General features: G+C 39.3%; 1 long non-coding RNA gene and 1 other non-coding gene across 3 annotated transcripts in view; one reads left to right on the forward strand and one right to left on the reverse strand.

Moving 5' to 3' along the window:
* The first annotated feature begins 3168 nt into the window (after positions 1-3168).
* The window catches only part of LOC134808144 (uncharacterized), a 350440-nt gene continuing 329003 nt past the window's right edge, over positions 3169-24605 (forward strand). Inside the window, exons 1-4 of one of the 2 annotated variants that reach the window (XR_010150531.1) lie at positions 3169-3634; positions 4518-4603; positions 5320-5413; positions 6011-6133. This is a non-coding gene — a long non-coding RNA (uncharacterized LOC134808144). The remainder of the gene's footprint in view (positions 3635-4517; positions 4604-5319; positions 5414-6010; positions 6134-24605) is intronic. The other variant, XR_010150532.1, reaches the window with a different exon arrangement.
* LOC112205326 (U6 spliceosomal RNA) lies at positions 12573-12681 on the reverse strand. Its single transcript, XR_002939221.2, has one exon. It is a non-coding gene; the product is annotated as a U6 spliceosomal RNA (small nuclear RNA).

Genomic DNA, 24605 nt, shown 5'->3' on the forward strand with positions numbered 1-24605 from the left:
GGGAAGTCTAAGAAGATACTAAAGGTTATTACCTTCACTTCATGTTTTGACCTGGGCTTGGACTCAGCCAGTTGTGACATCTGTCATTCATGGAACAATCGCCTGAGCTTCAGGTCCCAAGAGATAGTGGACAGAAGAGCATGGTGAGGCTTCACTTGGCTTTGAATATAGAATAACCAGGGTGTGATTGAGCTTTAAATTTATCTTTATCCTAAGATTGGGGTAAGTTATTTAATCCTTTTCTCAAAAACCTAAGGGTTTTTTTGAGGATATGCTCAGGTGGCACAGCAAGCCACAAGATAACATGGGCTATCTAACATTATTTCAATTTACATATATATATATATATATATACTTGAAATACAGACCAAAGTAAATTAATAAATGATAATACAAGCCCACTGAAGGCCTACTTTAGGTTAGTGTTGGAACTCCCCAGCTACCTGTTCACTGGTCTTTGTTTTTGTTGCGTACTTAGATGGAAATGAACGGAAAGTACAAGAGTATCTCCATGCCTCTGCTTCCCCACTGAACAGAGCAGGATGGTTGTCAGAATGAAAGGAAATCATGGATGTGGGCCATGGAGTAGTGGCAGTAGCTCCTCTGTTTTGTTTTGTTTTGTTTTGTTTTGTTTTTGAGACGGAGTCTTGCTCTGTCACCTAGGCTGGAGTGCAATGGCCCGATCTCGGCTCACTGCAACCTCTGCCTCCCGGGTTCATGCCATTCTCCTGCTTCAGACTCCCAGGTAGCTGGGACTACAGGCGCCCGCCACCATGCCTGGCTAATTTTTTGTGTTTTTAGTAGAGACGGGGTTTCACCGTGTTAACCAGGATGGTCTCGATCGCCTGACCTCGTGATCCGCCTGCCTCGGCCTCCCAAAGTGCTGGGAATACAGGCGTGAGCCACTGAGCCCGGCTGCTCCTCTGTTTTTAGGAAGGTTTGTTGGGTCAGCTTATGGCTTAGGAGTTTAGCGATCAGTAAGCACCCAACCCAGGGTCTGAACATTGACTCAAGGCCTCAGTAGCCCTAAGTGCTCCCTGAGAACACAAATCCTAATAGACTAAACATGGAAAGAGCCAGAGTCTCATTGCCTGAAAAATTATTTTTGCCGATCTGTACAAAAATCAGCATTTGTTATTGTTCAATTTTGCCTTTATTTGACTTGCTTTAATGAAAGAAACATAGTAAAGATTTTCTACAAATGACTGAAACATTCTTCACTTATGGAATCACGTTTATTTATTTGTTATTTATTTTTGAGACGGAGTTTTGCTCTTGTTGCCCAGGCAAGAGTACAATGGTGCAATCTCTGCTCACTGCAACCTCCGCCTCCCGGGTTCAAGCGATTTTCCTGCTTCAGCCTCCCAAGTAGCTGGGCTTACAGGCATGTGCCACCATGCCTGGCTAATTTTGTATTTTTAGTAGAGATGGGGTTTCTCCATGTTGGTCAGGCTCGTCCTGAACTCCCGAACTCAGGTGATCCGCCCGCCTCTGCTTTCCAAAGTGCTGGGATTACAAGTGTGAGCCACCGCACCCAGCCGGAATTACGTTTTTTTTTTAAAGCTTTTTGTATCATTCTGCTAATTCACAATAGATTGCAAATATGCAACATTGTTATTTCAATTTTTTTCTATGAATCTGAACAAAATCATACATAAAAAACTTCAATGTGAGTTTTAATTTCTTAATTTTAAAAAACCAAACCACAATTTTACTATTTTTGCAAGAAAGATAAATCACATAAGACTTATCTATACAAATAATTCAACTATAAATTTACCTTTTTACAAATTTTCTTCTTTGGAAGCAGCAGATATGTTAAATCATTACATATTATGTTCATGCTGTATGTACATAAAATGGACTGCAGACCCCAAAAGTAAATTCTTTGGAGATTTGGTTCCAAAGAGGGAAAACAAATCCTCTTTGTCTGAATATGTGAAAGGTACCAAAAAAGAGTGAAAACCAGTTTTCCTTTTTTTTTTTTTTTTTTTCTTTACTCTTTTGTTTTTGTAGGAGAACCAGCAGTGGAAGAAAAGATCACTTCCTTTGTAGACACTTTATGGGTTTCGGATTCTGTAAACTCTGGCACATAACTTGACCCCAAAATTAATGAAATCCTGTTAGACTTTCCCTGCCCTCCTTCCTGCTTCCATCTTTCAGATTATCTCACGTTTTAAAAATTCAATTTCTATTTGTATACATGTGATCTTCATGTCATTGGCTTTTTATGCAGACACATTTCACCTACATCCTTTCCTTCCCTCATCTGGCAGCCAGTTGAGCTTCTTCCTGCCTTGAATACCACATTCCCTAGTTCTTCAAGCTCAGTCATTAGCACCCTGTCCCCCTACTAAAATTATGAATGAAAAGCCTTGTTGTTCTTTACAAATAACTCAGGCTGCCTCAGTCAGTCAAATTCGAATGGAAGTGACTGCCAGACAAAGGGGCGGGATGATGGACAGTGCTCACAGCAAGTCATCAATGCCCACAGGAAGTTTTTTAAGCCACAGTATAGGTAGAGAGGCTTGGGCGTTCCCAGAGGACAAGCTTACAGAAGGAGGCTGGGAGGTGGGGGGAGGGGGACTTTCTGTGTCTGTTTGGAACTTAGAAAAAACTTCCATGAAGCTCAGAGATAACAATGTACAGAGTCAGTTTTGCCCTACCAAGAACTTAAAAATCCAGCCGTGGAGACATCTACACCTTGTAGTAATTCTGGTTTGCACCGACACACACAGACAAAAGTGAAGGCACCAACCATTTACTTGGTTTTGAATGCTGAACGGTGCAAGGGTGGCTTACATACTTGGAGCTGCACAACTCCCTGCTGAGAAGTTGCATTGTCTTGGGCCCCTTTTTCACAACAGGGGAAAAGGTAATTGACAGCCCGATTGTTTGGCTGGGACCCCTGCTGTTTTAAAATCCTGGAAGGCCCCAGTCACACGTTGTCAATAATAGCCGTCGGAGGTGAGGAGTGAAGAAGGGCTGTTCAGGAAACAGTTTGAGCCCTTCAAGTGGACAGGCCTCAGTGACTTCTGCACTCTGGCTCCCACAAGCAGCTCATTCAAAAATAACCTTAAAGTAATAAATCAAACTTGTTTCCTGAACTATACAAGGAACAGCTGGTTATTTTTCCTTACTTTTTTTTTCCAAAAGCCAAAAAAAAAAAAAAAAAAAGAATGAGATTTTACTACAGGAAACCAAGCATGTCAAAATTTGGCAAAGCAATTTGGATGATTTAACAGTTAAACACTTCTCTTTTTAATGTTATGCTTTCATCAGTCTTTTTTATTTAAGCTTTTCAGTTTTGCATTCTGTTTGCTGCAATTAGTGTCCCTTATCTGTTCACCCCCTACTTTTGAAAGGAAAGTGAGTTTAGGATCCTGTCTTTAGAGTATTTTGCTGTGTAATTTCTAATGTACTGGTCAAGTAGCTCAACTTATTTTACAGGTAAAATTTGTTTTCTTCCACAGAGTTGAGTTTGGATTTAGATCTACGGCTCCACGTATTTGTTTCTCCTGAGACCCATATATTTTGGAGTTCTGATGACAAGGCAGTTTTTCTTTAGTCTATTGATTTAGGAACCCTGACTTAGGAGTGCATATGCTGTAACTGAAGTAGTCTGGTGCTTTAAGTAAGAGCATTTTGCAATTTTTCTGTCTCTTTGGATCTCTGTTTGTGTCTTACTTTGTGTGTCTCTTTCTCTCTTTAAACATGTTGCACTCTAGATTCTGGAAAAAACCATCTTCTCTTTGACTTTACAAATAATTAAAATACAGGCATAAATAAACAATGTAAAATAATTTCCTTCCGTGATGATTACTATGTATCTTTATTTTTATAGATGACTAATGTTTTGAACAGAAACCATTTTAAATGACAATTTTTTAAATCAAAGAAATTTTGATCTTAGAAATTGTGCATCTTAGAGGTGAGTTTTTCACAACTGTGGACGTCTAAAATTAAGAATGAATGTGTCAGATTTTAATGCACTGTGTCTATTTCAATCAATTTAAATATGATTGAACTGTTAATATTAAAATTAAGTATAAGGTTATGTAAAACATCTCTTTTCACAGGATAGTTTGATCACTATTTAATGAATTAAAAGAAGTGCTGGTCAGTTTAACAGTATATGGAAAATTACAAGTTATACTTTGAGATATTGTCATACGTGTATCATAAATTTATTTTTCTCCTTTGACCATCCTTTCATAATAAAATGTTTGTAATGAAACATATGCTTACAGGAAGATAATACACTTCAATTTACAATGGAATTAGGTCGTGGTAGCCTTCATTTTCTTTTGTATTTGCAGTAAACAACCATGCCATAATAGCACAAATAAATCTAGCTTTATGCTATATGGTTAGACTAACACACTTGGTATACTTGCAGTATCTTGGCTGATACAACTGTGAATCCATATGGGTGTGGCTTCCATATAAATGTTTCTTCCATATATGGTTGATATTCATACTGAACCTGTTTTGATACAATTTTTCTTCACTTTCAGCATTTTCAGCTTCAAACATGTGTTACCTGACTAGATGGAATTCCTTGAGAACTGTATTAACATGTTTCAAAGAGTTGAATTAACAGGTTAGTACCATGTCAGAAAAGAGTGTTCCTTGAAAAGTTGCACAGTAGTTATACAGACAGTTCACAAACAATTATATAATTCATAATTTATATGTGAGTTAAACATAGAAAATATCATCTTTAAAATAAATATTCAGTTCTATAGATGATTCATTTCTTTCTCATTAAGTCTAAGCCTTTTGTGGTGCTAAAGGATACTCAGGAATTGATGAACTAAGTGGACCCTCCTGCAGCCTCCGTCACTCCCTCCCTTGGCTTCTGTGGACTCTGGGCCTTAGTAGGGATGAGATAGTGAGTGTAGACTGAAAGTGCTCTGTACAGACTTGCTTTCTGGCCTCCTGTTCAGCTGCCAGTCTCACAGCTTGCCCTGAGAATGGACTTCCTGTGCTGTCATTTACACTCAGTATCACACTAAGGGCTCTTTGTCACTCAGTCTTTGAGACAGAAGGGGGCGAGATAACAAATCTAGACTGCTTGTGTTGACTTTGTGGATAAAGTAAAGGGCTGGAGTCAAGAACCCTGGGTCTTATCCTAACTCTGCAACTGCCTTTCCTGTGACATTGAGCTAGCTTTTGACCTCTCCATTCCTCAGTTTTCCTCATCTATGAAATGAGGATCCCTATACTGTGTTCTCTTATTTTATTACAAAGATGTGGTTTCTGAAAGAGTTTCTAAATGCTTAAAGCCCTTAGTAAAAGATTTTTTTCTACAAGCAGATAAAATGACCTTTTTCTGCTTTGGAGAGATGGGATGGATACCGCAGTTGATTAATTACTCCCTACTCCCAGAAATACTTCTCTTTAGAACCTCGTAAGTAGGGCCTTTCCCTTCTACCGTTGTAAGTTTTTTCTCATTATTTCCTTTTGTGTGCTGTCTCTTCCCCCTGCAATATTTCCTTCCTTTCTATGTGGGAAATGATAGCCCCATGCTATGGGATCAGGGTGCGTAGAAGTTGGTAAATATAAAGTACACTTATAAAAGGCTATGGTCAAAGTGCATCTGCAGAGACGTGGAGGAAAACAAGGAGAGCATGCTGAGTGACAGGAATGAATGAGGGCACACAGTAAAGGCCATGGCAGCCTCAGCAAGTTTATTGGCTTCAGAAACATAAATCCACAAAAGCAGCTACCACCTGGCTAGATGGGTCTCTGGGTCCTGGGCCCACTAATTTAGAAGGATCTTTTTGTAAAGAGATGATGTTGGACAGGGGTCAGAACCTATAGTGAAATTCAGGGATTCTCTCTATGGAGTGGGATGAAGTGTCTCTTCCACTGATATCAGTAGTTATATTCTTTTGCTTATTTAGTTCAATTATGTGAATAAATGGAATGAAAAGCGATTTACTCTACTTCAGTTAGAATTTGTAAAATATTGTGATTTTTTTTTTCTTTTTTTTTTTTTTTTGAGATGGAGTTTCGCTCTTGTTGCCCAGGCTGGAGTGCAATGCTGCGATCTCGGCTCACCGTAACCTCCGCTTCTGGGGTTCAAGTGATTCTCCTGCCTCAGCCTCCCAAGTAGCTAGGATTACAGGTATGAGCCACCACACGCCCGGCCAGTATTGTGAGTTTTAAAGAATGCATTTTAATATATTTCGCTTTTTAAAGCTCCTAAGTGGTTTTGTTGCTAATTTTTTTTAATTTTGTTTTGTGAAGAGATTGGTAACATAAATTGTAAAGCAGAAATTAATTCACCTAGCTTTCCTCATCTCAGTTTAAGATGGATATTTGTGTTCTGGTTTGCTTATTTGTTTTTCCGGGTCCACACATTCACTCATATGTGTTTAGATTTTTCATGTGGAAGGCAGTGATATAATTTCAGGACTATATGTTTTGACCCTCTGTTCACACATGGTTGTTATATGCCCTGACATTGTGTTTACTTCACATTTCCTATTTTTCCACTGTATATCTGAGGATATTTCATGCTATTTTGTTACCTAAAGAGAGGCTACTGCTACATGGGGAGACATATATACATATATGTAGGAGTACACCTATGTGTGCATGTGTGTGTATTTATAAATGTCTCTCCATGTAGCAGTACACATATATATGTGTATATATAATTTGTTTTTATGAGAAGGATGTGAAAAGATACACAAGTCTGTTTATAATACAGATCTGAAGGAGAGATAGGCAAATATTGATTTAAAAAAAATTTCCCCTGATTTGTTTCACTTTGTACAACAAACAGGTATTACTTTCTTAATTAAAAACATCAATAAAAAATGTTTCAATACTGATTAAAAACAGTTAAAGAGGAAATTTAACAGTGGCAAATAATATCTGTATTTTATAAGGGTTTTGCCAGTCTTGACAAAGTATCTAGAAATTCGCTAAAAGACAGTTTCTTTTGTTTTTCAGAGCACACATTAAAAAAAAAAAAAAAATCGCAATGATTAGTGCTCCCTCTGCTGGTTTCCCTGCAACAGTTTGTTGCGGTGATTTGGGAGGATGAAAAGACAGCGAGGAAAATTCTGTTACTTTTGGTCTTTAAACATCATTTCTATATACAAGTGTTATCCTTGATTGGTAGCAAATGCCAATGTAGTTTCTGAAAATTTATTCTTTCTTAAAATTCAATAATGATTCTGAAGTTGGGCTAGATAATTATAACCTTTTAAAATTAATTCCTCCTTTCTTATATCATGAAGCAGGACATAAAGCATAACAATTCTTATTTATTGGGATTTTTCTTGGGTAGGAGTTAACCTTATATAGCTAACTCTCAGTAACTTGACCTAGCAGTAGTAAAGTTGGCTATTTGAACATCAAGCTGACACTCTAGTAAGCAAAATAGAGGTTTGGAGTGACATTATCACTGGAGAATTACATTCTGTAATTAAACACTTTGCTGTATCATTATTTTAGTCTACATCATCCTATGTGAAAGATATTTGGAAATTGCATAGTTGATTTAATTTATCTTGATATCCATACTATAATTAAAGATTCTTAGAATTCATTGGATTCATCAATTTGCTCTCTGTGAATTTGTACTTTCATGAATCAGAGTATGTTGATCCATATACAGTGTTCATTTAACTAATACTTGTATTAAATCACTTCTAAATGCTTATTATACCCTGTATTATAGTATTATATTCTGAGTCTTAAAGGTGCTTAATGTGAAGATTCTCTCTCTACATATTCAACTCTTACTAACTTTTGGCTTTAGGTAGAAATCAGTTAGTGTATTATATGATAAAATAGGAAACTATTTCCCTAGGGGTATAGGTATTCAGTAGGGAGCTTTGGAGTCTCAATGAGCTTCTTAAAGAAGCATTTTTAATGGTAGGTTTTAGGGAGATTTTTTGTAGTAAGATAAAGTAGATGAGAAAGTGTTGCCTCTAAACAATCAACAAGCTGGGAATGGGGTGCAGAATGAGGAGAACCCTAAGCAATAGGCAATAAGGAGTGAAAGGAAGGAGGTGTCACTCATTGGGAAAGAAAAGGAACTGTATGTCCTCTACTGAGAGCTGCTGTCTTCTTAAAAGTCATTTTTGTGAGGTGTGCTTGCGGAATGGTAAAACAGAAAGGAAATAACAGAGTAGAAGGTCAGATCTCCCAAATCAACCTTACTCATCACTGGTGTGCAAGATACCATCATCAGATCATTTTAACACTCTGGAAAATACCACGGAGAGGTTTAGCAAGTGACAATTAACATCAGGGAGAAGCAGTTTCTAATAAGGAGATCCAGCCATTGCTGCTGGAGTTTAGATGTGGAATTTCTAGGCTCTGGAAAATGTAGAGGCAGAAATGAGGTGATTACTTTCCTCTCCATCATAAGCATTATGGCTAACACCCCTATAACAAAGGCAGGTTATCAAGAAAAAAGAATAATAAATTCATTTAAGCACAGTTTGATATGATATGGGAGGCTTCAGAATGAAGACCCAAAGATGCAGGGAAAATTGTTGCGTTTTATGCTGATGTTCAATGAAGTATGGATAGCCATATAAAATATGATTGGACAAAAAGGATAAAATCTAATGCTTTGATGCCAATAGACAGAGTCAGGAAACTCGGCAAAGCCTGTCCAGATTTTTCTTGGTCTTTCTGTGTAGCATTATTTTGTTGACAAAAAAAGCCAAACTCTGTAAGATATTTGAAGAAGTTTATTCTGAGCCAAATATGAGTGGCAGGGCCTTTGACACAGCCTCAGGAGGCCCTAAGAACATGCACCTAAGAGGATTGTGTTACAGCTTGGTTTAATACATTTTAGGGAGACAGAAGTTGTAGGCATGTAAGGTATACATTGGTTTGGCCCAGAAAGGTGGGACATCTCAAAGTGAGTGGGGAAGGTGGGGAAGGGGAGCTTCTGGGTCATAGATGGATTCAAAGATTTTCTGATTGACAATTGGTTGAAATAATTAAGCTTGGCTGGGTGTGGTGGTTCACGCCTATAATCCCAGAACTTTAGGAGGCCAAGGGAGGTGGATTGCTTGAGTTCAGGAGTTCAAAGCCAGCCTGGGCAACATGGCAAAAACCCGTCTCTACTAAAAATACAAACATTAGCTGGGTGTGGTGGCACATGCCTGTAAACCCAGCTACTTGGGAGGCTGAGGTAGGAGTATTGCTCCTGGGAAGTCAAGGCTGCAGTGAGTTGGATTGCACCACTGCACTGCAGCCTGGGTGACAGAGTGAGACCCTATCTCAAAAACAAAACAAAACAAAACAAAAATAATGATAATAATTAAGCTTTGCCTGATGACTTGAAGTCAGCATAAAGAAATGCTTGAGTTAAGATAAGGAGGGTTGTGGAAATCAAGGTTCTTACTATGTAGGTGAAGCCTCTTAAATAATAGGCTTCAGAGAGAATAGATGTAAATGTCTCTTATGGGACAAAAAAGATGCCAGACTCTTACTTAAATCTCTCCTGGGTCAGGAAAAGACAAGGAAAGGGAAGGGGATTATTTACTGAATGTAGATTTTCCCCACAAGAGACAGCTTTGCAGGGCCATCGAAAAATATTTCAAATAAATATATTTTGGAGTAAAATACTTTGTTTTTTTGGGCGGGGGGGCCTGTTATTTGTCATGTGATACTATAAGAGAGTTAGGTTGAATTTGCTATCTTATTGCTACAAAGAATCTGTTTCGTCAGCCTTATGATCTCTCTTTCTTTCTTTCTTTCTTTCTTTCTTTCTTTCTTTCTTTCTTTCTTTGTTTCTTTTTGTTTTTGAGATAGAGTCTTGCTCTGTTGTCCAGGCTGGAGTGCAGTGGTGTGAACTTGGCTCACTGCAACCTCTGTCTCCCGGGTTCAAGCAATTCTCCTGCCTCAGCCTCCCAAGTAGCTGGGATTACAGGCACCTGCCATCATGCCTAGCTAATTTTTGTATTTTTGTAGAGATGGGGTTTTACCATGTTGGCCAGGCTGGTCTTGAACTCCTGACCTCAGGTGATCCACCTGCCTTGGCCTCCCAAAGTGCTGAGATTACAGGCATGAGCCACCACACCCAGCCTATGATCTCTATTTCAGTGTTAATGCTGGTCAGTGGTGTCTTAACTGTGAAGAGAACAGAATATAATAAGGTATGTCGGAACCCACTTCTTGTCATGGCCTGAACTAGTTCTTCAGGTTTCTTTCAGATCACCTTGGCCTAGAGGGGGGTCTATTCAGTCAGTTGAGAGGCTTAGGATTTTAATTTTTGCTAACGCTTTCCTTTGGGATATGGAGCAGGACCCCTCTGGAATGAGGGTCTAATTTCCTTATGGCCAGGTATTACACAGAAAGATGGGGGAAGGATAGAGTTGTATTTTTAGGCTTTAGGACTGACTTTAGAGAAAAAGCGTTCTAATTTCTATGGCTTGCCTCAGGGAGAATGAGGGGCAAGAGACAGGAGGGCAGAAGGTTGGAGAGAGACTTTGCTTTGCAAGCCTTCGCTTTGGGGTTTCTTTTTCTGAACCCCAACATTTCTCATTCTGAAACTTCCTCAAGAAGTTTCACAGTCCAAAAATTGATTGATAGATTGTCTCATAAGCCATTGAATCAGTCTCTCAGTCCTGATAATAGGCCAGTCTAGCTAAACAGTTAACAGTTGTGTCTCATTTCAGGCAGTGGTGTTGCCGATGGGCTTCCATGAAAGTCAGGGCTCTATACAGTGTGAGCAATGAGATATTTACTTTTGAGTATCACTTCCTGAGCCCCAACAAAGGACTTTAGAGAGTGCTGGGTGTGGATGTTGTGGAGGGGTTGGACTGAGGGGGCATAAATTCTTGGATTCCAGTGCTAGAGGACCTGGAGTCAACAGGGAGTGAATCAAAGCGAAAACAAGACTCAGTTTCTATGGCTGGGCTCTGAGGTCAGGAATACTAATGGTAGGATCCCTGCTCTGGAAAGTGGGATGTGAGTGGCCATGGATAAGGCTGATTTGATACTAACCTCAATATACTGCTACATTTCTTCATCCTGAGACTGAAGAGGGTTTGCACAGGAGTGCATGTTCAGTTTAGGACCTACAAGCACACAGATAACTGTGCCAAAGGGAGGAATTTTAGGAGACATTATTGGATGAGAGGTCATGCCCCTTGCTTCACAAAGCATGATGTATGGGCTAATGCTTACTTAGCCTGCTCATAAAGTCATTCTACATTAGAGGTTAGAGACTAAAGATACCAGAACACCCATTCTTCAAACAACTTTTACATTTACTTTCAGGACCACATAATTGTTCTCTAACTTTTCATATATTTGTTTTCAGTTTTTTTTCTCTTCAGATGATATACTTTAAGTTTGTTCAATGCAGGAACGTTTTTTCAGAGCTTTTGCATTTCCCCAAGTGCCTAACTTAAATTTTTACCCAGATTACTGTAAATGACAGAGCTGTTAAGGTTTTTTGCTTGTTTGTTTTCTTTTTTTTTTTTTTTGAGACGGAGTTTCGCTCTTGTTGCCCAGGCTGGAGTGCAATGGCACGATCTCGGCTCACGGCAACCTCCGCCTCCCGAGTTCAAGCGATTCTCTTGCCTCAGCCTCCCGAGTAGCTGGAATTACAGGCATGCACCACCATGCCCGGCTAATTTTTTGTATTTTTAGTAGAGACGGGGTTTTTCCCTTGAAGAAAGAATTGTCCTAAAAATTTCAGAAAACTATAAGTGGATTTTGCTTATGATACTCAAGCTGATACTTGAAAACAATTGAACATAGGGAACTTTTCATTGAAGGCATATATATATATAAATATAAATATATATATAAAATATATATAAATATATAATATATAAATATATAATATATATAAATATATATAAAATATATAATATATATAAATATATATAAAAAATATATAAATATATATAATATATAAAATATATATAAATATATATAAATATATAAAAAATATAAATATATATAAATATATATAAAATATATATAAATATATATATAAATATATAAAAATATAAAATATATAAATATATATAAAATATATATAAATATATATAATATATAAATATATATAAATATATAATATATATAATATATATAAAATATATATTATATATAATATATATAAAAATATATATTATATATAAATATATATATAAAATATATATAAATATATATAAAATATATATAAATATATATAAATATATATAAAATATATATAAAAATATATAAATATATATTATATATAAATATATATAATATATATACAAAATATATATATATATATATATATATATATTTTTTTTTTTTTTGGACAGAGTCTTACTCTGTCACCCAGGCTGGAGTGCAGTGGTGTGATCTCAGTTCACTGCAACCTCCACCTCCTGGGTTTGAGCGATTCTCCTGCCTCAGCCTCCCGAGTAGCTGGGATTACAGGTGTGTGCCACCATACCTGGCTATTTTTTTTTTTTTTTTTAATGAAAACCACAATTTTGTCATTGGGTGCCACCCGTTTTTGCTTAGATTCACACTATTTCCTTAGTGCTAGTTAGCAGATACTGAAATGATCTTCCCAGACTGTGCAAAATATGGAACTCTTTACGAATTTGTGTGTCATCCTTGGGCAGGGGCCAATGCGAATCTTCTCTGTATCGTTCACAATTGTAGTATATGTGCTGCCAAAGCGAGCCCTAATTTTTGTATTTTTTGTAGAGATGGGGTTTCACCATGTTGGTCAGGCTGGTCTCGAACTCCTGACCTCAAGTGATCTGCCTGCCTCGGCCTCCCAAAGTGCTGGGATTACAGGCGTGAGCCACCGCGCCTGGCTTTTTTTTTTTTTTTTGACACAGTCTTGCTTTGTTGCCAAGGCTGGAGTGTAGTGGCGTGCTATCAGCTCACTGCAAGCTCTGCCTCCCAGGTTCAAGCAATTCTTCTGCTTCAGCCTCCCGGGTAGCTGGGACTACAAGTGCACGCCACCATGCCCAGCTAATTTTTTTTTTTTTTTTTTGTATTTTTAGTAGAGACAGGGTTTCACCATGTTGGCCAGGATGGTCTCCATCCCCTGACCTCATGATCCTCCCGCCTCGGCCTCCCAAAGTGCTGGGATTACAGGAGTGAGCCACTGGGCTGGGCCAATGATAGCTATTTTTAAAACTACTCTTTACATTGTTAGAAGAACCATTCATTGAAAGATTACTCATATGTTCTTAAGACTCTAGGAAATGCAGTTTGGAAAGGGAAAGCTTTTATCCATATTCCCTAGGAGATCCACATGGAATAAGTTGTATGTTTAGATGGATGCTTGTGTCCCTCACCCTTGTGCCACATGAAATCTGACACTAAGCAATGCATTAATCTAAGTAAGGACAGGAAGCATACAAGATCTGTTGGAATTACTTCAAGCCTCACAGCTATCTTTTAGTTTTATACATATTACTTGAGAAAAAATATGAACCTTGTTTCTTGCCCTCCATACCCTTCTGGTCAGAAGGATAGAGATCCTCCAGATCTATACTACTTAATACAGTAGCGGCCAGGTGCAGTGGCTCACGCCTGTAATTCCAGCATTTTGAGAGGCTGAGGTGGGAGGACTGTTTGGAGCCAAGAGTTCGAGAACAGCCTGGGCAACATAGCAAGACCCCCAACTCTACACAAAAATGAAAAAATTAGCCGTGTGTTGTGGTGCGTGCCTGTAGTTCCAGCTCCTCAGGAGGCTGAGGTGGGAGGACTGCTTGAGCCCAGGGTGGTTGAGGCTCCAGAGAGCTGTGATTGCGCCACTGCCCTCCAACCTGGGTGGTAGAGCCAGATTCTATCTCAAATAAAGCCGAAACCCAAACCAAAATACAGTAGCTATTATGCACATGGGGCTAGTGAGCACTTGAAATGTGCTGAAATATATACCGTGTTTCAAAGACTTCGTGCAAGGCCAGATGTGGTGTGACACCTGTAATCTTAGCATTTTGGGAGGCTGAGGTGGGAGGATCACTTGAGCTCAGGAGTTCAAGGCTGCAGTGAGCTATGATTCTGCCACTGCACTCTGGCCTGGACAACAGAGCAAGACGCTGTCTCAAAAAAAAGAAAAAAAAACAAAGACTTGGTACAAAGAAATAAAAAGAATGTGAAATATCTAATTAACTCTTAAAGTATTGATGATATGTTGAAATGATACGTTTGGATTAAATAAAATGCTAGTAAGGTTATTTTCACCTGTTTCTTTTTACTTTTTCACTATTCACAAATTTTTAGCTACTCACATGGCTCATATTATATTTCTGTTGGACAGAGCTTCCCTAGGCCAATAGTTCTTAATCTTTCTTGATTAAATAATAGATTTCTTTGAGTATAGGATAAAAGCTCTATAAATCATAAATATTGATAGATACTGTCAGTTCTGCTATACCCAGCATGTGTTCTTAAGGTGTGTACTGTGCAATATCATGCAATAGAAACCACAGGGCTGGAATTAGGGGAAAACATTCACAATTTTGTAATTGATACATAAAGGGATAGGAACTTAATAAAAACAGTAGCACGGTAAATGGTGAAGATCTATATCAATGCTGTAATAAATGTAGCCCTTGAAAAGTATTTCTTTTGTTTGTGGAATGGACATTTGATACAACTGCTCTCAGACAGACACATGCCTTCCCTGTTTCCACGCCGGCAGCCTTGTGTACAAGAGGAGATAGAAAAAGAATGAGGAAAAGGAGCAAAACAACAGAGAACATAGAGGAAAATGCAAAATAGGCTGAGAGGAAAGAAGGGAAAATTAAGGAGAGGGCAGGTGGCCATATGGCTAGTGTGCACGGTTGCAGCTTGCGAGTTATTGGAAAGTAAGGTGTAACTGCAGACATAGAAGGGTGTAGCTGCTCATTGTCCTTGTGCAGTGTGCACATGTGAGGATTCCTGCATAGTTCAATTGGGTGCAGTTTTCTGTGTTGGCCTAGTGATGAGATTGGCAGATAAAATTGGCATAAGCAAATGTGAAGTAGCATTGTGCTAAAAGCTTTCCTAATATATCTGTCACATTGGGCGAGATTTTCCAAACAAGCATTATAGCAGAACTGACTGTAGATACGTACACACATCACAGTAGATTCATGCACAGCCCACACTGGCAACCTCCAGACTAGGGTGTCCGAGAAGGCCAAGCATTAGGCATCGATGCTGGAATGCCAGCCTTAGATATGTTCAAGGCCTTGTAGTCAGAAAGAATTTATGAGAACGGCAGCCTGATGAGCAATTTGGAGCCCATGTTGCTATGTGGGATGGGGGTGGGATTTATGGCACTGGAAAGATTTGTTGATTTTGGGGGCAGAGAAGGTGAATTCATGTAGTGACCAACTGGGAATGACCCAGCTACACAATCTTTCTAATCTATGCCAAAGCTGTACAGAGAAAACTTATTTGTGAATAGGATTGCCAAATTTGTTCCCAGTGACAGAAAATCTGTACTTGGTAAGTAGGGAAATTCCAATAGGTAACAGAGAAAACGGGCAGGTTCTGTCCTAATTTCCTGCTCCTACTTGTTCTGGGATTTAGTTGCAGTTCATAGCATCTGGTTCCTGTGCATCCACAGAAATAGGCCCAAGTACCTGTCAGAAGGAAATGAATTGACAGAATCTTCAAGTCACTCAGAACAGTGAAGTAACTGAAAATTAAATTAAACCATTGAAGTCGGTTGCCTATAAACATGATGGTGATGATAAGCTAACATTTATTAGACTTTTGGGATATACTAGGAACTACACTATGAGATATTTGTGAACTATTTTATGTAATGTTCCTGATATTTTGAGGTAGATTTTATTATTATCTCTTTTTATGGATATAAGTAACTCAGCCAACATCACACAGGTAGCAAGCAGCAGAGTTGGGACTTGAACTCAGGAAGTCTAAGGGTTTGCATGCGAACCACTGAACTCTTTGGTTTTATGAGTGGCATTACTGGGGCCTTTCATAGTCTACTGTGTACACATTCCCACTCTTGTTAAGTGTGTGTAATGAAATTCTGTTACTTATATTATTTTTTTAAATGAAAGAAAAATACCAAAAATAAATAAATAAATAAATGGATTTAAGCAAGGAAGCCTACCAAAATGTTTTTATTGTTGTTTTTGAGACAGGATCTCACTCTGCTGCCCAGAGTGAAGTGAAGGCTGGAGTGAAGTGGCTTGATCATGGCTTTCTGCATTCTTGACCTCCCAGGCACAAGCAGTCCTCCTGCCTTAGCCTCCCAAGTAGCTGGGACACTACAGGCACATACCACCAGGCCTGGCTAATTTTTTAATCTTCCTGGAGACAGGGTCTCTCTATGTTGCTTAGATTGGTTTCAAACTTCTGGGCTTCAAGCAATTCTCCCACCTCAGCCTCCCAAAGTTCTGGGGTTACAGGCATGAGCCACCATACCCAGCCCCCAAAATGATTTTAAAGAATGGAAATCAACTTTGAGACTCTACATCCAGTATTTTATAATGGATGTATTTCCATAGCATGACTTGAAAATGTACCTACTTTATACATGTGTGAAAGGTGCTTTCTATTCATGTGTAGACTCTTAAGGGAGCTCCTTTTACTATCAAATGTATACATTATTTCCACCCTTAAATTTCAGTAACTGCTGGTCATATAATCAATTTTAAGTTGCTGTTCAGTTTTATAGAATAAATGTTTAATATTAGACTGCTAAAATATTAACAAATGCCATTCATTATTTTTCAGGAATGAGTATAATACTAATTGTTTCTCATGTCCAGTTAAATCTGTTTGTGTGATAAAAGAGAATGCTATGCTGCACCAAATGTAGCACATTGTTCTAAAATCCTGTGATATATTTGTCAAAACTATTTTCCAGTTTATTATCTTTACTCTAGAGTCTAATTTATAACTAGTATATATAGTAAGGCATTTTATATTTAAGATAAATCTATTATTAAATGAAAATATTTCTCATCAAGTGGTTATAGGTAATAGCTCATTTTATTTCCTTTGTTTTACAAATCTATTATTTTTCCAGTTACTTTTCCAGTTACTTGGTTCTCATGAGTAGATTAGAAATGGGAGATCTTGGCTGGGCACGGTGGCTCACGCCTGTAATCCCAGCACTTTGGGAGGCCGAGACGGGCGGGTCACAAAGTCAGGAGTATGAGACCACCCTAACTAACATGGTGAAACCCCACCTCTACTAAAAATACAAAAATTAGCCAGCATGGTGGCCTATGCCTGTAATCCCAGCTACTCAGGAGGCTGAGGCGGGAGAATCGCTTGAACCTGGAAGGCGGAGGTTGCAATGAGCCGAGATTGCACCACTGCACTCCAGCCTGGGCAACAGAGTGAGACTCTGTCTCAAAAAAAAGAAATGAGAGATCTTAGAAATGAGAGCAGAAGACCATTCTTCCTCTTCTCCCCTTTTTAAAGCCCCAGTTTCAGATATTACAAGGTTCCAGCATGTTTTGTCACAACTGTCTGTTGTGCGAAAGAAAATGAGAATACACATTTGCAAATGAGATTTCCCTAAAGAACTATCTCCCTGTCTGTTTTAAAAAAGAATCCTAGTAGGAGTACATTTCTCTTACTTTTGGATAATAAATACCATGTGAGGCACTCTTTCTCTTCCTTGGATGCTTCTTCAGATTTTGATGGAGAAGAAACATGAACCGGGTTTGCTCTCTGCATTCCTTTGTCTGATTTCCCAAACGTTCTTGGTTGCACTTCCCAGAAAGATGGAATGTCTGGGACTACTCAGGGGAAACTGTTAGGTGCAGCTGCTCTCCCCTCCAGTACTGGCCATCGCTCAGTTCCCCTGAAGGGAATATTCCTACATGGCTTCTCCAGTGGTGTAACACAGCTCTTCTGCCAGCAGCCTCGGCCAGGGGCCAAAGGACCAGAAAGAGGGGGAGGAGGTAGAGTCTCCTTAGCCACCCCAGAGGTATCTTCCTGCCCTGAGGACATGAAGTGAACTTAGTGCATACCATAGTGTTTTAGACGAAAAGTAAGAGTGGCTCCTGGGAGCTAATCTTTAATAAAGGAGCATGTTGTTTTGAAAAATGTGATGCTAATAATTTGTGGCAAAGGTTTAAGTTCTAGTGAAATAAAGTTAATGGCCATGTATTTGTGATCTCAAGCAATAGGTTGGCTGCTTTCCTTTGAGTCTGGGAGAGTTCTAGCATTTTCCTTAGAGGATAAGTCACCTTTCCAGTCTTGATCATGAATTGAGGCATTTCTTGGCTTCCCTGGCATTACCGTTTAGCTTGTCCAGAGTACTGGGAAAATGGCACGTTACCAAACTCCTTGATGAGGGAAAACAAAAGCTGGTCATTGAATTGGAGGGATGATTTTCATTGCTCTCTCTTCATCCCTTCTTGTCATTTCTGCCTCTCTCACAGGTAAATGTGTTCATGCTCACATTTAGGGTGGATGCCCTGGGACACGGGCAGACATGGAGCAACATACTTGTGTCTGGCAGGGTTAAGCCCTACAAATCCCAGCACGTGTTCTTACAACTCATCTCGTCCCCATGACAACTGCGTGAGGAAGGGATTCGGGCTTATAATTTCTTCAATATCTAAATAATGATCGGCTCTACCTCATCCTTTGGACACGAAATTTTATTTTATTTTTTGGAGCAGGGTCTTACTCTCTTGCCCAGGCTGGTGTGCAGTGGCACAGTCATGGCTCACTGCAGCCTTGACCTTCCAGACTCAAGCAATCCTCCTGCCTCAGCCTCCCTAGTAGCTGGGACTACAGGCAAGGACTACAATGCTAGGCTAATTTTTTAAAAAATTTTTTGTAGAGATGGGGTCTCACTATGTTGCCCAGGTTGGTCTCCAACTCCTGGGCTCAAGGGATATTCCCACCGTGGCCTCCCAAAGTGTTGTGATTACACATGTGAGCCATCACCCCTGGCCTGGACGCAAATTTTGAAACACAATAATAACTCTAGCACTATCTTCCCCTCACTCTAGTGGGTTGCAATGGATGGTTTGGGGGTGGTCGTTTTGCAGATCAATTTCTATGTGCCCTAGAGAAAATAAGCTGTCATGCTAACAAAGTTATTAGGCATATCAAACATATCAATATATGTAATGAAGAAGGAGGCAATAAGTCCTTGAGTATTTAGGAAATATTTAATCCTACACATTAATCATTAAACAAATAAACAAAGCTCCCACATGAAGTAGAATGTGAGTTTCTCAGGCCAACCTGAAGTTTAGAACTATTTTAGGGTAGGCAGGTCATGGGCTTCATTTGCTTCTGAGATTTTCCATGAAAGAAATATCTGTTCCTCTGAGGAAGCCTGCAGCCATGGGTACCTCTGCAAGGCACAACTAAATGGAATGTCTGTAAAAAGCACAACCCTCTGTGAAAAAATAATTATGAGGCACTCTGGAATTCTGAACACTGCATATTAGTGATAATAAGAATTATTGTTATTTTAGGTTATATAAATGTATTGCAGTTGTTCCAAAAAAGTGCTTATCAGCCGGGTGCAGTGGCTCATGCCTGTAATCTCTGCACTTTGGGAGGCAGAGGCAGGTGGATCACTTGAACCCAGGGAGTTCAACACCAGCCTGGGTAACATGGTGAAACCCCCATCTCCACAAAAAATACAAAAAACTAGCCAGGTGTGGTGGTGCATGTCTGTCATCCCAGCTTCTCAGGAGGCTGAGGTGGGAGGATTGCCTGAGCTTGGGAGGTGGAGGCTCCAGTGAGATGGCACCACTGCTCTCTAGCCTGGGTGACAGAGCCAGATCCTGTTCAAAAAAAAAAAAAAAGAGAAGTCTTTATCATAATATAGCTTAAAATATGTTAAAAATATGAATATATCTATATAATTGTATGTATTTAATGTATAATATAATTACACTATATGATTATAATTGACATATTAATTTAACATATTTTATATTATATTATAAATATATTTACTATGTATTTAATATACATACATTTAATGAGTGAAATACTGTGATATCCAGGTTTACTTCAGAGCTGTCCTAGTATATGTGTGTGGGGTGGGGGTGGCAGTTAGGTGGTGCTTAGAAGAAATAAGATTAACTGTGAATAGACAGTTGGTGAAGCTGGGTGACAAACATGACAGTTCAGGATACTATTTTCTCCATTTTCAAATGTATATTAGAAATTTTTTATAATAAAAAAGTTTTTTTTTTTTTTTTTGGCTGGGTGCAGTGGCTGATGCCTTTAAATCCTAGCACTTTGGGAGGCTGAGGTGGGCAGATTGCCTGAGCTCAGGAGTTCGAGACCAGCCTGGGCAATGCGGTGAAACCCTGTCTCTACTAAAAATACAGAAAGTTAGCTGGGCATGGTGGCGTGCACCTGTAATCCCAGCTACTCAGGAGGCTGAGGCACAACAATTGCTCGAACTTGGGAGGCGGAGGTTGCAGTGTGCTGAGATTGTGCCACCGCACTCTAGCCTGGTCGACAGAGTGAGACTGTCTCAAAAAAAAATAAAGTTTTTTTTGAGAATAGACAAAGATAATTTTAATGTGTAAATTTGAAATGATTTCTCCAAAAAACTTAGACAATAAATCTACGGTAAAAATTACTGTGATAGTGGCATAATGAAAACTTCTGTGTAGATGACAATTCCAAAAGGCCAACAATCAACAATAAAAACAAAAAGCTTAACCTTATTGGTAAACAGGAAAATGAAAATTAAAACAAAACTCATTTGACTTGGAAACTTAATAAAGCTGACATTCCCTTTTTTTTTTTTTTTTTTTTTTTCTTACTTTTAGAGGCAGGGTCTCACTCTGCTGCCTAGGCTGGAGTGCAGTGGCACAATCATGGGTCATTGCAGCTTTCACCTCCTGGTCTCAGGTGATCCTGCCACCTCAGACTCCTAAGTAGCTGGGACTACAAGCACATCCACCATATCAGGCTAATTTTTGAAAAAAAATTTTTTTTTTTTTGAGACGGAGTCTCGCTCTGTCACCCAGGCTGGAGTGCCGTGGCACCATCTCGGCTCATTGCAAGCTCCGCCTCCCGGGTTCACGCCATTCTCCTGCCTCAGCCTCCCGAGTAGCTGAGACTACAGGCGCCCGCCACTACGCCTGGCTAATTTTTTTTTGTACTTTTAGTAGAGACGGGGTTTCACCGTGTTAGCCAGGATGGTCTCTATCTGCTGACCTCGTGATCCGCCCGCCTCGGCCTCCCAAAGTGCTGGGATTACAGGCGTGAGCCACCGCGCCCGGCCTAATTTTTGAACTTTTTGTAGACATGGGGTTTTGCCATGTTGCCCAGGCTGGTCTCAAACTCCTGGGCTTAAGCAATGCACCTGCCTTGGCCTCCCAAGGTGTGTAATCACAACTGCTGGGGTTACAGGTATGAGCCACCAGGCCGCATTTCCAAATTTTGATAACAATTCAGAAATTAGTAAATAGCATAAGCTACTACTGTGTGCATAGATTGGTAGAATCATTTTGGAGAAATATTTGGCAGTATACATTAAATTTAAACTTGAGTCCTCTCAAAAAAATGAATTCTTATCCTTGGTATATGCTCCAGAGAAATGCGTGTTTATGTATGCACACCAAAAACCATGTAGCTGTTTATAATTGCCAAAATCATTGGGAATGAAACAAAAAGCCTTTAATAGGCAAAATTTTTTTTCTTCAAACCATCATAATGTTCTGTATAGAAAAAAACAACATTTTTTCTGCCTATTGTACTGCTTTTACTCACAACACTTCACTGCTGACAATGGATTGTGTGGATTTTCATTTCCTCACACCAACCAATTCTCCAAGACCAAGTGGGTGTCTAACAATTCAGTTCAATTCAGCTCAATTCTGTCGCTAACCAGAGTTAGCACCAACCTCACTGATTAAAGGCTGAATCCCACTAGACTGCCTCCCACTTCACTTGCCAACTACAAGTAGTAGGTTCCCAGGTTACCCACAACTTCTGTCTGACTTGATTACAAATCAGAGGTTCTGATGACCCCCTCCCTTAGGTTCAGTAATTTGCTGGAGCACCTCACAGAAATCAGAAAGACAGTTTACTTAAATGGAAGTGGTGAGAATCAAAATGCAGTCACTACTGTTGAGAAAATCCTGATAAATAGAGCTAGGGAAGGCCTCCAAGAGAGGGTTCTCATGCTTGTTTGCTTGATAACAAAAAAGACTATGCAAAAACCACAACCTTGCACAAAGGCTATCACAAACTTACACAAAAAAATACTTCTGCAAGAACTTATGCCCAGCAACTGCCTGTCCAGTTTCGGACTGTTGTCATCCTTGTTATTGATCTTTGTAGCCAAGAATAAATATTTCAAAACAATTATATAATCTTTGTATTTTTTTTGAAGACCTTTGTCTTCCTTTACCTTCCTGAATATGCACATAGTTTACTAAGGCATGAGTATTCCCATTACAGTGTTTTATTCTCAGGTAAGTATCTTTCCCTCTAGGGAAGATCTCTCTGTTATTTAGGTTGGCGCTTACTATTGTGGACTTATAACACAGGATATTTTAAATAATACAAATGAGCAGCCAGATGAAGCAGTACATTGGACAAGGTCTGGAAGGATTTCAAGCACAGGAGCTTCTGTCCCCGTGAAGTTGGGGTTAGTCACCCTCCTAACATGGGAATGTGTTCATCAAACTGGAAGCTCTCCAAAACCCTTACTCTTGGAATTTTTATGGAGGCCACATCATGTAGGCATGACTGATGATTAACTACATTTCTAGCCCTTCTCCCTTCTCCAGAGAATAGGGGATGGGGCTAAAAGTTCTAAGCTTTTAATCATGGCTTGGTCTTTCTGGTGATCAGCCCCATCCAGGAGATGAACAAGAGACGCCTCAGTAAAACGAAAGACACTCCTATCACCCAGGAAATTCCAAAGTGTTTAAGAGCTCTGTGTCAGATATTCCTATCACTAAGGAAATTTCAAAGGTCTTAGGAGCTGTATGTCAGAAGCTGCATCAAAGTTTAACTATTAGAACAAAAGATTCTCCTAGAACCGCTATTTACAAGGTTTCTAGGAGCTCTGTGTTAGGAACCAGGGACAGAGACCAATGTATATATTTCCTATTATTTCAGTGTTTATCCCTGGTCTCTGATCACAGACCCCTCACCAAAAAATGTTCATATCTACCAGAACAGTTACATTTAGTGTAGCATTTATAGAACAGATAGAGCAGTAGTACCAATACATGTATGCCTAACATTTGGAACCCAGTATGGAGAAAGGATAGATTTAAATAAACAATTAAAAGGCTGGGCGCAGTGGCTCACGCCTGTAACCCCAGCACTTTGGGAGGCCGAGGTGGGCGGATCACGAGGTCAAGAGATTGAGACCATCCTGGCCAACATGGTGAAACCCGGTCTCTACTAAAAATACAAAAAATTAGCTGGGTGTGGTGGCAGGAACCTGTAATCACAGCTACTTGGGAGGCTGAGGCAGGAGAATCGCTTGAACCCGGGAGACGGAGGTTGCGGTGAGCTGAGATTGTGCCATTGCACTCCAGCCTAGGCAAAAAGAGTGAAACTCCATCTCAAAAAAAAAAAAAATTAAATTGTCCCATAAGGCTGTTTCATATGTTTTCATATTCTTTTTTTTTTTTTTTTTTTTTTTTAAGAGACAGGGGTTTGCTGTGTTGCCCAGGCTTTAGTACAGTAGTACAATCTTGGCTCATTGCATCCTCAAACACCTGAGCTCAAGCAATCCTCCTACCTCAGCCTCTAGAGTTTCTGGGGCTACAGATGTGCACCACCATGCCTGGCTAATTTTAAAAAAATTTTTTGTAGAGACAGGGTCTTACTATGTTGCCCAGGCTGGGGTCTGAAATTCCTGGCCTCAAGTGATCCTCCTGCCTCAGCCTCTCAAAGTGCATTTGGATATTCTTATACTAATATGATTATTCTTACCCCCTCCTTCATCTACACCTATTTTTGCCTTATGATAAGGTTTTATAGATTTATTTAGCACAAGAATGAGCTGATGTTTAACTAGATAAAGTTATTCAACAAACCATTTTCCCTAGGTATTTCATCCTGAGGAGGCTTTAACTCCATCTTCCAGTACGCTTTAACTCCATCTTCCAATACGCTTTAACTCCATCTTCCAATACACTTGATCGTCAATATCAGATCATGAAACTTATTTACATGAGGTAGTTTAGTCTTACCAACAATGCCAGTATTACATCTTTTTGTGTTGTGACCATGTATAATTCAATTTCATAAAAGAGCAAGAATTTCAAAGGTATTTGCTCTTCCTTCCCCACAGAATCTACTCTTGCTCACACAAGGGCAAATGTCAGTACAATTAGACAGGACAGTTATTTCTGTAAATTAATTGGGAACAAAGCCAGTCAGCCCTATCTCTCAGGTTTGTACTGAGGCTGAGTTCCATTGTGTGTTATTACACAGCAGGGCCCACCTCACACCTATGGGGAGGACACAGTAATATTTACAAGACCTCCTACCCTTATTAACTGTCTCGTGGGATATATTTTAATATCAACCAGTTACAGATGTGAGAACAGTCCTATTTGTGTAAATTACAAGTGTCCCCAGAGAACTTCCACATGTTTGGGGAGCCATAAGACTCACACAGGTGTGCCCCTGGAGCCTCAGCAGCTAGAATAGAA

This window comes from Pan troglodytes, chromosome 14 (genome assembly GCF_028858775.2).
Source record: "Pan troglodytes isolate AG18354 chromosome 14, NHGRI_mPanTro3-v2.0_pri, whole genome shotgun sequence".
Lineage (NCBI taxonomy): Eukaryota > Metazoa > Chordata > Mammalia > Primates > Hominidae > Pan > Pan troglodytes.